The sequence below is a fragment of the Anabrus simplex genome, chromosome 6 (assembly GCF_040414725.1).
Source record: "Anabrus simplex isolate iqAnaSimp1 chromosome 6, ASM4041472v1, whole genome shotgun sequence".
NCBI lineage: Eukaryota > Metazoa > Arthropoda > Insecta > Orthoptera > Tettigoniidae > Anabrus > Anabrus simplex.
In genome coordinates this window covers 215113075-215128376 of record NC_090270.1, presented here as the reverse complement: position 1 = coordinate 215128376, position 15302 = coordinate 215113075, and the positions used below count along the sequence as shown (strand labels likewise).

The following is a 15302-nucleotide window of genomic DNA, read 5'->3' as shown; positions in this document are numbered from 1 at the left end:
AATTATTACTGCATTTATCCTCTATTTTTTATTGTCTACTTTGATTTCTTGGTTGCCTCTATTGATTCTGCCTTGCCTCTTTGACTTAAGCAAAAACATAATCACATCAGTCATCATTTTATCTGAATACTTAACAAGCCGTACACCTAAATTTCTTCTGTTATCGATTTAAAAAATCCGTAACTGACATGATCAGAATTTAGTGAGGAGTGTTGTCGCTACGCGAGGGTTGCGGGCTCCACCTTCCCCCTCTCCTCCCCCCCCCCCCCCCCGAGGAAAAAATGTGAGAGCAGTGGTTGACTACAGCGTACTGCGGACACGAATTCTGCACAGGTGGACGAAAGTCAACCGAGAGGTTTCACCTCGGGGCGTGGCCATCGGCTACAAGAAATAGACAGCAATTTGTGTCACATTTTTAGAACTTAAATTTGCATGTAGAAAAAAATGTTCGTGTTGTACTTTGGACATTTGTACATAGAAGAGATATGTTTATTTTATTGTGTATGTTCCGGTACTTGAATGTCCGCTTGTAGTAGATTAATGCTGCATTTGAATTCTTCTGTCCGCCTCTGTATTTGCCCTATCCAATGCAACAATTGGCTTTACGTCGCGCCAACACAGATAGGTTTTATGGCGACGATGGGATAGGATGGGATAGGAAAGGCCTAGGAGTGGGAAGGAAGCGGCCGTGGCCTTAATTAAGGTACAACCCCAAGCATTTGCCTGGTGTGAAAATGTGAAACAACGGAAAACCATCTTCAGGGCTCCCGATAGTGGGGTTCGAACCCACTATCTCCTGGATGCAAGTTCACAGTCGCGCCTCTCTAACCGCACTGCCAACTTGCCCAGTTTTTTTTTTTGCCTTATCCGTCAGTATCTTTAAATATTTTCGATTATTTTCAACTCCCCAGTTACCTGTCTTAATTTCCCCTTATGAATGTATTTTCATCGAATTATGATAAGGCAAGATAAGATGAACTACTGCCACTTACGTTGCAAACTGTCTGATCAAGTCTGGGTAGACATATTTGCGAATATTGGGACGGAAAGTTCAGTCTATATAAGAACTCGCCAAAAGAGCTTAGAGCTATCTTTAAGGACGAGAGAGCTCTATTGTCAGGCAGTTTCTGCGGAGGACCTCGATGAATGAACTCAATATGTTACATGCATAAATATTCCTGTCGTGTCCTTTCGATTATAATTACAATGAACCCCAAGCAGCGAGAAATTCCCTTTTTTTAAATCTCACAACTTGTTTTACGTCGCACCGACATAGCGGAATTATTAATAATAATGTTTATTATTATTGTTATTATTATTATTATTATTATTATTATTATTATTATTATTATTATTATTATTATTATTATTAATATAGAGTTGTAACAACATTTTAAACCAGTCCTACATAATGTAGACAGTCGTAAGTCTGTTAAACTGGAAAGGAAGAACGTTGATGCAATAGGCTTCGAAACAGTGCTTCGGGGCCAATATTCAGATGCAACCGAGGAACCAGCTCTGGAAGAAAGCTAAATATTATGCCCTCGGACCCAATTTGGAGAATTAGTTACAAGTCCACGCTTCAACGTTGAGAGCTTCTGGGTAGACTAATATACAATAGATGATAGGGTGGATGCATTCTAGGTATATCCTCACTCGCGAGGAAAGTCCGATTCCATGGCAAACTGGTTAGCATGCTGACCTTTGGTCCAAGGGGCCCGAGTTCGATTCCTGGCTAGGCCGGGATTTTAACCTTGATGGATTAATCCCTCTGGCTTGGGACTGATTGTCTGTGTGTCGTCTTCAGCATTATATTTCATCCCACCATCTGCGTCTGACGAGAAGACGCAGAAGCTTCTAGATACGGTACGAGTAACAGATACTACAGTCTAAATTACAAACATCAGTCGTGAAGACTGTGCGAGCTCTTTGAAACAGATGCATGCTCATAATAAAACTGTTCAGCGTACTCGCCTTAGGTTCAGAGGGTCCCGGGTTCGATTCCCGGCCGGGTCGGGTTTTTAACCTTAATTGGTTAATTCCAATGGCACGGGGGCTGGGTGTATGCGTTGTCTTCATCATCATTTAATCCTCATCACGACGCGCAGGTCACCTACGGGAGTCAAATAGAAAGACCTGCACCTGGCAAACCAAACCCTTCCTGGGATATCCCGGCACTAAAAGCCATACGACATTTCATTTCATTTTGTTCATTATCCAATTTTTACAGAAAATGTGTACAATTGCACTACCACTTTGAAACTTCACGACACATCAGTTCGCAAGAGTCATCGGGGATGGAACAAATGCCTTGAGACTTGATAGGCAAATGCGCAGCGACCATGCTTACCCTTTGCACCTCTTACCGCGCGTCCACGCGACTTCTCGTCATACGACCTTAGTAGGGAGGGCCCCACCCTCATAGAAGCGCAGGTCGCCCATGAGCGTCAACTCGAAAGACCTGCACAAGGCCTCTCCGGATGCCATACGCCATTAATTACTCACAGGTGTGAGGGAAAAAAGAGAATTCGTTAGACTATCCGTCCTTCTTCCATTACAATGTAAACAGTAATTCAGTTATACGATGCACTGTACAGGCTTTAGCATGGATACTTCGATAGAATAGCTTCAAAGTAAACCTTTACGGATTGAGGATTAATATTTCGGGTGGCCTGGTACATTCTTCATATATTTTGATTAAAGCATTGCCCTTCTGTTGGCATACACATCTAAATTATTATTATTATTATTATTATTATTATTATTATTATTATTATTATTATTATCTTAATCACTACCCTCCAGGGGTGGTTTTTCCTCTGACTCAGCGATGGATCTCACCTCTACCGCCTCAAAGGTAGTGTCCTGGAGCGTGAGACTTTGGGTCGGGAGATACAACTGGGAAGGAGGATCAGTACCTTGACTAGGCGGCCTCACCTGCATGCTGAACAGGGGAGGATTGGAAGGGATAGACAATGAAGAGGGTAGGAAGCGGCCGGGCCTTAAATTAGGTACCATCCCGGCATTTTCCTGGATGAAAAGTGGGAAACCGGGGATAACGCCTTCGAGGATGGCTGAGGTTGGAATCGAACCCCCCTACCCCCTCTACTCAGTTGACCTCCCGAGGTGGTGGTGGTGATTATTGCTTTATGAGGAAGTACAACTGGGCTGAGTGGACCCCGTTCCAGCCCTCGAACCACTTTTCAAATTTCGTGGCAAAGACGGGAATTGAACCCAGGTCTCCGAGGGTGGCACCTAATCACACTAACCACCACACCACAGAGGCGCTCAATAATAATAATAATAATAATAATAATAATAATAATAATAATAATAATAGGCCTATGTATGACATTCCTTCAACTATTGTACATTTGAAGAGAAGTCGCAGTGGAGGAATTTTACTTTCTTTAACGACCTATAAATCTGCATATAGGAGGTCATTCATTTTCAGATTTTGGGAAATTCCAACCGAATATGACAGGAATCCATCCCCTGATCTTGAGGCGAGGGAAGTGAGCGTCATAACCAACTACAATACCTAATCTGTCATGCATAATTACGATTCTTTCATAAGTAGTTCAAAAAGTAAGAAATTTTCATCCAGCCATCGTTAGAAGGTGTAGTGGTGGTTTCAGAGGAAGGTTACCGTGAATGGAATTGCAGAATTAGAGTTTGATGTGATATGTTGCAAAACTACTTAAGAGAGAGCCAATTGTATCAGGTCAAGTGTTAGGTAGCCTGACGAAGCCCTAGCAAGGTTAATGGTATAGAAACATGACGAAAGGTTCAACCTGTTACACCTAAGACATGGTAAATATAGGTGCTATATTAACAGCGAATTCCGAAGGTAACTCCACTTCATCCAATACAAATTTTAATAATCGGTTGTGGTTGGGCGCCTTAGTGCGTCGTCCAACGAATACCTACAAGTCTTCTTCTTCCACTTTCCGCGAGTGCAACTGTGTCACACATATGTGGATTTGGTCCTGTTTTACGAATGGATGCCTTTCCTGACACAACCCTATGTGGAGGGAAGTAATAACTATCGGGTGCTTCTGTGGTGGTTGGTAGTGTGGTGTGTTGTTCGAATTTTAGGAAGAGAGTGCTGGGACAAACGAACACCCAGTCCTCGAGCCAGAATTAATCAGACGCGATTAAAATACCCGACCCGGACGGAATCGAACCAGGGACTGTCTGAACCGAATGTCTCAACGCCAATTGTATCAGGTCAAGTGTCAAGTCGGCTGAAGAAGCCCTAGCAAGGATAATGATATGGAAACATGACAAGTCCGACAAACGAATACCTACAAGTATTGCTGTAATTCCCCAGAAAGTGCTCCAGAGACAAATATGACTCCAACAACGTAGCGCAGCTGTGTTGAAACACCCGATCTCGTTAGGCATATATGGCATGTGCAGGTACAGTTCTAGCCACACTCTGCGTGAACGATAGCGAGAGTACTTATTGGTAGGATTCTGCGACATCTCTTCCTCCACCCCCACCACCATGATACACCACTCCAAAAGGAAAATAGAGTTTGTAGTCCTAAGTGATTGTTGAGGTGATCAGTTGCGAGATTTCTAGATTTACGTGCAATTCGAACAACAGAAAGGTGACTTTTCACTTTAAACCTCGCACGTGTTTTGGCCGGGATTCGAACAACGTCTGCCTTCGTGAGGAGTCAGTGACGATGCAATTCGGCTATCGCGCTGGTTATATCCTACATGAATGGTTCAAGTAATCACTAGTTCCACAATTAATTCTTGGCTACCGTGACGGCATGTAAGCAGACGCAGGCAAATCACAGCGTTGCCTTGCCAAATGGCAGTCTCAACGCCGAGTTGCAAAGGAACAAGTCGCTCGTGGTCCCATTCCACCTGGACAATTCTAATGAGGTCTAGAAATGTCTGTGGAGGTTGTAGAAAATTTAAAAGAGCAGTTTCAAACTGTTCCATGCATACTTAATGCAGTTGATATCCGGTGAATTGATACCCGCCAGTCCCACGAAGTTCCTCACGGAAGCACCTCGGTGAGAGCGAGTGGTGTCATCAACGAAAATTAATTCAGCGCCATATTCACTTCGAAAGTGTTGTACAAATGGACGAAGAATTTCATCGGTAGGCCGCTGGGCAGTTAACATGCCTCTAAGGAGTACGACGGACATGCATAATCCTAGGTCAAAACATTACACCTCCACCTCCGAATACATGCAGCTCTTGAACATGCTGGTACAGCCCACCATGTCCTTTACGTCTCCACACCCTTTGTAGTCCTATACCTGCCATAAGTGATATTCGTGTTTCATCTACAAACATGTCATCACGCCATTCATCCAACGCTAATTAAGATGATGGACGCCCATCTTCTCCTCTCAGCACGGTGTGATGTTCTAGCGGAACACGTCGAATTGACCTTATCTGGGCACTGTACAGCCAACTGAGTACAATTTGTACAGACACATGGACCTCACTTCACGTGTTCACCCTCGGTCAACCTTACTCTTTACGGAAGATCCTTTATCTCGTTTATCCAGGCTCTGAACTTAAGGTAAATCCGGGACAGATGCCGCCCCGGTAGAGATGCCGCATACACTGTAGCTAAAGGTTCCCATCGTTACAGCTAGATGGCAGTATGTGTGGTTTTTCAGTTTCTAAGGAAGAACTGCTGTCTGCGAGTGTGACGAAATTTGCTCGTATATTACGCCAATTATAGCCGATATCATGAGGCGAGTACATGTTTCCTCCTGACAAAGTTTTTGCGTGTGTTAATTTATTGTATATTAAGTTGGCGTCAAATGCTTAAATCAGACGTTTTTAGTACAGTAGACGTCAGAAACATAACTGTAGTTGAGAGTAAGCTAATTTTGGGCCATGATAGCCTTGAGGTATGAAAACAGGAGGGTGCAGCGTCTCTCCCTGATAGTTGGCCTTCGGGCTGAGCAGCGGTCGCTGTGCAGGCCAGAGCCATTTCAAGGGTGTTAAGTGCCTTGGGGTTTTATATATCACAGTGAAGAATCCATTGCAATGCACATTTATAGTAAATCGAAATTAAAATATGATTTTAATGTTGTAAATTATCAGATAGATTTTTTCCATTGAATGATTATATTATGTGGATATAATTGTCTTGTAGTACGTTCTAGTGTTCGGTTATATTAAAGTTGAAGAAATTGGCTTAAATTTGATTTTGTCATTAATTATTTTACTCGCGGCATCTCTCCCGAGCAAAGTCGGCATCTATACCGGGATCCAGGGAGAGACGCCGCAGATGCAACAATTCCTTTGTTCACTCCTTTCTCCCATTTACTTTCAATTGCCAATATTTTGTTCATCCCTGATCAAATGTACATGTTTTCAAATTATGCTCGATGAATTCGCAACAATTTTTAAAGTAAATATACCGAGATATAACAAAAGACATAAAAAGTGCGGCAACTCTCCCGGAATTACCCTATTTCTTGAATCAGTATCCCAGAGGCACCTGTCAGATCCTCCTCCACTGCAGTTGCTCTCAAGAAGTCATCTCGTAATTGATGATCAGTCGAAGTTTGTCGCCTCTGTGCTACTACGCGGATGTAATGATCTTGACGTGGCGTTGTCACCCTCGGTCTGTCAGTCACATCGTTGTTCTTACGGCACTGTTTCCACATTTCTGACACTGCACTCTGGGTAACTTCTACGTTGCGTGATAGTGCTGCTTGTGTATAGCCACCCTGATTTAGTGCCACAATTCTGGCTCGGTCAAATTGGGAAGTACGCATTGCACTTTAAACGTAAACATTAGCTGAAGCTCGTTCTGCACTGCATACAGAGTGTATCAGAACTATACCGATAAAAAAAAAAAAAAAAAAAAAACGATCAGGGATGCTCTTCGTGTTAGGTTAAGAATGATGGTGCAATCGGATTGGCGGAGAACATTTTCCTTTTCGAAAAAACGACGTTACGTTGTTACTTCTCGGCACGCGATTCGTCCAGCTGACCTCGTATTACTTCGTAATCTGCAGACCTTCGTTTGGTAGGCGAAGGTAGGGCTGTGGCGCCATGAGGTCTGGCGGTGGCTCCTTCGATTCAGGAGGTCCCGGGTTCGATTCCTGGCCAGGTCAGGGATTTTAATTTTATTTGTTTAATTCCTCTAGCTTAGCTGAACGGGCATCCCTGTGGTCTCTAGTTCAGAGGACTTCCGGTTCGGGGATTTTGCCTTTGTCCGGTTAATTTCTCTAGTTCGAGGGTTGGTTGATTGGTAGTGTTCGTTCAAAAACGCAATACTAAATACCTCCCTCCTCAAAGGGTTGGCTTCGGGAAGAGCATCCAGCCGTAAAAATGAGCTAAATCTTTACAAAAATGCCGATCCCACGTAGTTGGAAAAATGCCAAGAAGAAGAAGAAATTGTCCTGGCGGTCCGACTTCTTAACTGAATGGCCAGGTCGAGATCTTCGGTTCAACCGGCCTCGATTCTCAGCCGGGTCGGGGATTTCAACCTCATGTGGTTAATTCTTCTAATCTGAGATTACGTGTTTGTGCTTACCGTGCGATTTAACGCGTACAGCTATGGAGCCAAGTTCTGGATACGGGATACGAGTGGGTTTGAACCCCACCTTCGGCTGTCCTGAATGGTTTTCCGTGGTTTCCCATTTTCACTTCCAGGCAAATGCCGGGATAGACAGTTCCTATTTATAGACCACAGCCGATTTCTTCCATCTTCTTACCCAGTTTCATTCACCAACTTTAATGTCATCTTCATTAGCTCCTCAACTCACGTTGGCGTCAGGAAGAGCATCCGGCCGTAAAACATTGCCTCATTTCAACCCCGATCCCGTACAGGAAACTGTACCAGGGGATAGACAGGTATACACTGTGTTTGTCTCAATACACACCTCTTCATAAATCCAACACACCACACAACATTACACTACCAAGCAACGTGCAATGGAGTATATATCCTTTCACATAGGATTGGCGTCAAGGACATCCAACCAAAAAACAGAGCCAAATCCACGTGTGCGACACAGTTCACACCCATGATCCCAGCAGGGTGTGAGTAAAGACGAGGAAGAAGAAAAGTGGTCTGGCGCAGTGGACTCAGAACCGGCATAATCGGGTTCGATTCCGGGCAACTTCAGGTAGGATTTTTACTAATGACTGTAGGAAGGTCAACTGGTCCCAAGAACGCAATTAGACCGGAGTCCTCTTCCAAACTCATACAAACAAGAGGAGGTAAACTAGATAAAATATGAGTACGGTACTCGAAACTATAAACAGAGTCCTGATGATTTCATTGATTGATAATCTTTAATATCGATCTTTTTACGTCGCACCGACACAGATAGGTCTTATGTCGACGATAGGACAGGAAAGGGCTAAGAGTGAGAAGGAAGTGTTCATGGTCTTAATATACAGCCACAATATTTACCTGGTGAGAAAATGTGAAACCCAGGAAAACCATCTTCAGTGCTGCCGACAGTAGGGTTCGAAAACACTATCTCCCGAATACAAGCTCGCAGCTGCGCGAACTTAATCTCATGGGCAACTCCCTAGGTTTGGCCGGTTTATGGCTGATAATTTCTAAAATATGACTGAAGTTTTTCACCAAAGGACTGTCGGCTGCAAAAAACAAATACCAGTTCCTAAATGCAGATCTCAAGAATGAACGCAGCAGACCATAGTTTACAACTCACTCCGGCTATAAAAATGAATGAGAATAGATTTAAACTCCAACAGATTAATATTCAGTAATATAATACAAACTTGCTCATCTGCAAGACATACAGTAGAAGTCCGATAGTCCGGCACGATCGAGACCGGCTCGGTGCCGGATTACCGAAAATGCCGGACTATCGGGCGGTACCTCTTACTACGATGTAGGTTAAGGCGTACAGCGAAAACAGCTCTAACACCGCGTTTTGCAGTAAAATGTTGATCAGCAGAATCATTAGTTTAATAACACACTCCTCTTTTCAAACGTGTTGTTTCTTATTGTCATTCCATAATAATGCCGAAGTTCATCGATATTTTTATCTGTAAGTCTTCCTTTACCATTTAGAGTCTTTCCATCTACAACTTCTCTTTTTCTTCTGTCCGCTTCAGTTTTTGAAGGCATGTTCCCACCCGTTTTTGAACGTGGCCCATACATTCAATTTTTTAAATCTGGTTTTTTATCATATGGTTGGCTTTCCAGTACTCAGTGTAGCACACAGCCTTCCAGACTGAATATTTCCAGAGATAGAGATATTTAAGTAAGTCAATGCATAACAAATGGATTGTATCAGATACATTTGCACTATTTACTTTGAAAAAATAAAAAATACACTTCCAATGGTTTCGACAAATGCATCAAATTGTTCAGGAGAGATCGTTATTAAGAGACAATAATATTAAAAATCCTGGAATGGTGCCGGACCATCGGGCGTTCCGGACTATTGGAATTCTACTGTAGAGGGGAATCGGGTAATATGGAATAGTCGGGCAATAAGGAATACCACAATATCTTGCCTGAAAGGTACTGCTCTCAGGTGGAAACTCGTCGAATTACGGTAAATGTTCTCATGATGCTTTGTATTTAGTGAGTGAGTGAGTGAGGTTAGTGCGTGGAGCAAGAATATTTGTTTTTCATATTTGAAAAGCTTTTGCAGGTAATTCTTTTAAAGCTTGTATTAATTACCAAAACTGAGTTTAGTCCTGGGAAATCCAAGAGTTGCTTATATTGTTACACCAGTGTAACTTCCTTGTTGTGCAAAGTTTAGGGCATGACGAATTCTTTAATTCAGACATGGTGTGTCGGGATATATGGAATACTGTTTTAGTTTCAAAGTAAAATGACGTTTAAAATTCATTGCATTAATCCTGGTATATTATAACATTTAATTACCTATAGATCTCAGTTTCTGTATCTGTGACTTTTGTCACTGAATGAACAAGTGACTGTAAAAAGAAAACTCTGAATAATTAGTGTATACAGATTATCATTTAAGTTAATTACCAATTTTATTCTTTCGATTTTTTAAATTTCTATACGTCGACCTGTAAGAACGTTCCTTAAATATAACTAAATGAATTTATTGAAGCTGTATTTTAATTTACATATTATTTACCCTACTATTCCATATTAGACGACTATTCCGTATTACCCACCAAGTGCAACTTTTTGAAAGAAATAATGTTGACGTGAAGGCATTAACAATTTACAATTTAAAAATATAGAGAATCTTGGCTAATTATTTGAATTTTCAAACCATATTTATTTATATTTCATAACTGATTTCGGTAAGAAGTTATACTGCCAAAAGTAAATGGTATTCCATATTATACGACTCTATCTATAGAATGCGTCAAGCTATCCTCAGCATCAACCAAGTGGTGAGTTGTTTTGAAATGTCCCCAGCTCTGTTGTTAGAAGTAATGAAGATATGCTGATAAAAAGTGCCACATCACGATACCGATGTGTACATCCCGTTCTTGTATACGAACCTCTTGTTTCTGGCCTCGACTCCGATTTTTGCGTTCGGCACTTGATATGGATTTGGCCAAGTTCTACGGCCAGATGCCCTTCCTGACCCCAAACTTATATAGGGGGATGTATTCGCTATTGCGTGATTCTGTGGTGGTGACTCATGGATACTTTGAACTCTTCAGCCAAATACCGTCAAAATGACCATAGTCAAAAACTAGTAGGGCCTACTTCTCCTTTCTTGCCTTGCCCCAGTTACTTGGAATCGGTACATCGTATGGATTAAGCTTACTTTTATGGCCGGATGCCTTTCCTGACACCAACCCTATGTGGACGGATATATGTTATTGGTTTTACCTCCCACTATCTACTATCTCAGAAGAGCCTCCGTGGCTCAGACGACAGCGCGTCGGCCTCTCACCGCTGGATACCGTGGTTCAAATCCCGGTCACTCCATGTGAGATTTGTGCTGGACAAAGTGGAGGCGGGACAGGTTTTCCTCCGGTTTTCTCTGTCATCTTTCATTCCAGCAACACTCTCCATTCTCATTTCATAGCATCTATCAGTCATTAAAATATCACTTTGGGAGTGGCGACTCCATCGTACCAATAGCCTATATATGGTTCATTCATTACATCCCTGATCCGGTCAAAGACTGGAAAACAGGTTGTAGGTTTTCATTTTTTATCTACTTGTTGACGGTTTTCGGAGACGCAAAGGTGCTGGAATTTTGTCCCACAGGAGTTCTTTTACGTGTCAGTAAATCTACCCGGGGTTTTAAAGCTGGATACCCTTGCTGTTGCAACGTGATTTTTCAAGTGAAAATCCCATCCAACAATCGTCGTGATTTGAACCTGGACCACCTGGGTAAAGTAAACTCGTATCCTTATGTATCTGGGCTGGAAGCCTGTTTTGTTCATTAATAAATACCAAATACCAAACTCGTATCCTCGCCCCGAGGTGGTGCAGCTCTTTTCAGGCACACTCCCAATAAATGAGCTGCGTGTACCATTTTAGCCGTATATCAACTCTCCCGCATTCATGAAGTCTCTGGCAGTACTGAAAATCGAACGCGGACCTCAGAGGACGGTAACTAATATGTTAAGCTACGGAGGCAAACTGCCATCTCGGTGGCAAGCCATCTGCTAAGCCTCTCGGTCAAAAAGTAATATTAGTGTAGTCTACTGAAAGATATTTGGGAGTAGGTTCACTGTCTGGAACTGAGAAAAAGAATTTAAAATGTGTTTCAAAATTGCATAAAAGAAAATCCACAGCCTGTTTCCAGTCGTTCGACCGGGTTAACCCTTTACTGCATGAATTATTTTTCGTTTTCGTTTGGTGAAGAAAATTTCAAGCTTCAATGTTCAACTTACGTTCAGCTTTTAACATTCAAAGACCGAACATTACTGCCTACTGGCCATGGGTACGTATTGCAGGGCGCAAGTATACTTGCACGACCGTAGGTCGGTAATGTCTTTGAGGTTGAGCCAGAGGTACTTCTGAAGCCTGTGGTAATGTGATGGGGAGGGCCCACGTAAAGTAAACGGTGGTTGGTACGCGTGGATGCTGACGGGGTGGAAGGAGTACCTTTGGTTGTAGGGCTGTTTTGTCTTATGTTATGTAAAAAAAAACAAGGCATCACTGGTATATGTCTTTAAATGACTGTACAGTTAAAGGTGTGCCGGAAAACTACCTCTGTCCACAATCTGTATCCATTTATACAGGTGTAAAGTTGTATGTTGCCTGAGGGCAACAGTATGCAGTAAAGGGTTAAGAACGGAATGATTGAAGCCCCCACCTAGCGACGAGGATAGGAATTGTGCCTGCTGCCGAAGCCTGTCGCACTCCTCTGGGGCAATGATTAATGACAGACATATGAAATGTAATGACATTGGAGCGTGTTGCTGGAATGAAAGATGACACAAAAACCAGAGTACCCGGAGAAAACCTGTCTCACCTCCCTTTGTCCAGCACAAATCTCACGGAATTTGAACCACGGAACCCAGCGGTGAGAAGCCAGCACGCTGTGCCTGAGCCACACGGAGGCTCTTCAAAATGGCATGGTATAAATAGGCCTCTAATTTCTTTTAACTTGTTTTTGGCCGTTGTAATAATTCTTGTCACCATAGTGACGGAAGGTCATATGTATATTACTACCACGAAGACTTTCGTTCCACAGAAATATCGTTAGATACTTTCAAGGAAACTCGTCCATGACAATCAGATGTAAGCATTATGTAAGAAAACAGTTTAACTTAATTAAGAGAAACACATCTATCAGTCATTAAAATATCACTTTGGGAGTGGCGACTCCATCGTACCAATAGCCTATATATGGTTCATTCATTACATCCCTGACCCGGTCAAAGACTGGAAAACAGGTTGTAGGTTTTCATTTTTTATCTACTTGTTGACGGTTTTCGGAGACGCAAAGCTGCTGGAATTTTGTCCCACAGGAGTTCTTTTACGTGTCAGTAAATCTACCCGGGGTTTTAAAGCTGGATACCCTTGCTGTTGCAACGTGATTTTTCAAGTGAAAATCCCATCCAACAATCGTCGTGATTTGAACCTGGACCACCTGGGTAAAGTAAACTCGTATCCTTATGTATCTGGGCTGGAAGCCTGTTTTGTTCATTAATAAATACCAAATACCAAACTCGTATCCTCGCCCCGAGGTGGTGCAGCTTTTAACATTCAAAGACCGAACATTACTGCCTACTGGCCATGGGTACGTATTGCAGGGCGCAAGTATACTTGCACGACCGTAGGTCGGTAATGTCTTTGAGGTTGAGCCAGAGGTACTTCTGAAGCCTGTGGTAATGTGATGGGGAGGGCCCACGTAAAGTAAACGGTGGTTGGTACGCGTGGATGCTGACGGGGTGGAAGGAGTACCTTTGGTTGTAGGGCTGTTTTGTCTTATGTTATGTAAAAAAAAACAAGGCATCACTGGTATATGTCTTTAAATGACTGTACAGTTAAAGGTGTGCCGGAAAACTACCTCTGTCCACAATCTGTATCCATTTATACAGGTGTAAAGTTGTATGTTGCCTGAGGGCAACAGTATGCAGTAAAGGGTTAAGAACGGAATGATTGAAGCCCCCACCTAGCGACGAGGATAGGAATTGTGCCTGCTGCCGAAGCCTGTTGCACTCCTCTGGGGCAATGATTAATGACAGACATATGAAATGTAATGACATTGGAGCGTGTTGCTGGAATGAAAGATGACACAAAAACCAGAGTACCCGGAGAAAACCTGTCTCACCTCCCTTTGTCCAGCACAAATCTCACGGAATTTGAACCACGGAACCCAGCGGTGAGAAGCCAGCACGCTGTGCCTGAGCCACACGGAGGCTCTTCAAAATGGCATGGTATAAATAGGCCTCTAATTTCTTTTAACTTGTTTTTGGCCGTTGTAATAATTCTTGTCACCATAGTGACGGAAGGTCATATGTATATTACTACCACGAAGACTTTCGTTCCACAGAAATATCATTAGATACTTTCAAGGAAACTCGTCCATGACTAAATCAGATGTAAGCATTATGTAAGAAAACAGTTTAACTTAATTAAGAGAAACACATCTTAGAGGCTAAACAGAACGATAATGCAATCTTGACTTGTTTCTGGCAAGCCGTCCCATAGAGCCCTAGCCTATAAGTAAATTACTCTATTTACAGCTGCCGTCACGTTTGCTTCGGGCACTTTGCCATCGAGTGAGAGTCTACATTAATTTAATTTCTTCCTCTAGAATGCTAATATTCAAGGTGCACCTTTAGGAGTAAGTGTGATTTTCTTTTGCATTATCTAGGTTCTTGGTTCTACACACTGCCATTTGTGCAATCAAAGTCACGTTTGTAGGAGAATGGTTGGTTCAAACAATTAAAACTGAATGTCTACATTTACCTTGGTGCATATGAATGTTAAATACATGCTAGTTTTAAAGTGATCGTAATTACTAAATTCTATGTCGCAGAAAACTTTTCCCTAACTTTGACATTTCATCAACCAGCCATATTTTAATTTGCGGACTAATATTTTTGTCAGAGTAAAATGAATCCCCAATTCCCAAAATGTCAAGAAAGTAGAAAAATATACCGCTTCCTATGATCATACAATGAAATGGAAAAATAATCAGCTGGTGCTAAACATATTGAATCAAATATTCTTATAGACTGAACGGACAGTATCTCTGCTCGATTTCTATGCTACGAATACATTGAAAACATTACCACAAGTCTGCAAGGCGTTATTCAATGTTTTATTTATCATTCCTTGGATAAAGAATATGGATCCTCTAAAGAAAACCCTTCACTTTGGAAGAGAATATTTTAAATTCTTATGAATCGCACCCTGATATCATTTGTTATTGAATATCTCAGGGAGAGACTGGACACTTGCATGGATTGTGAAAAAGAAATATAAAAATGTAAGAACCTATGGGGTAATAAATAACGAAAACTAAGCGCCATCAACGAATACTCCGTTAACATTTAAGAGGGATAAATTTTATTTAATAATTAAGAATAATTTACGCAGGGCTTATAAAAAAATCAAGACAGCAGACTTGTTTATATTTCATCACGGTTCATTCCAGATTTTTAGCGTACAGCAAGTTGAATTGGGCAGTTTTGGGGCTATCGCATTAAGGGGACATACATTCGCAGCGGCTGGAGAGAAAGTCTACGTTATCCGAATCAATACATGCAATGTGCTCGGTCAATTGTTTGAAGACAGGACGAAGCCGACGACAACTTTCAAATTTCCATGCAAATGACAAAAATAAAAACCATATTATATATGCTACCATCAGAAAAATCACGACTTTGTTTCATGTAGAAAATCATAAACATCACAA

At 42.0% G+C, this 15302-nt stretch overlaps 1 protein-coding gene across 1 annotated transcript in view; it reads right to left on the bottom strand.

The window, feature by feature from the left end:
- Positions 1-15302, bottom strand: part of LOC136876338 (NACHT and WD repeat domain-containing protein 2) — a 355527-nt gene that overhangs the window by 339746 nt on the left and 479 nt on the right. The window lies entirely within an intron of this gene.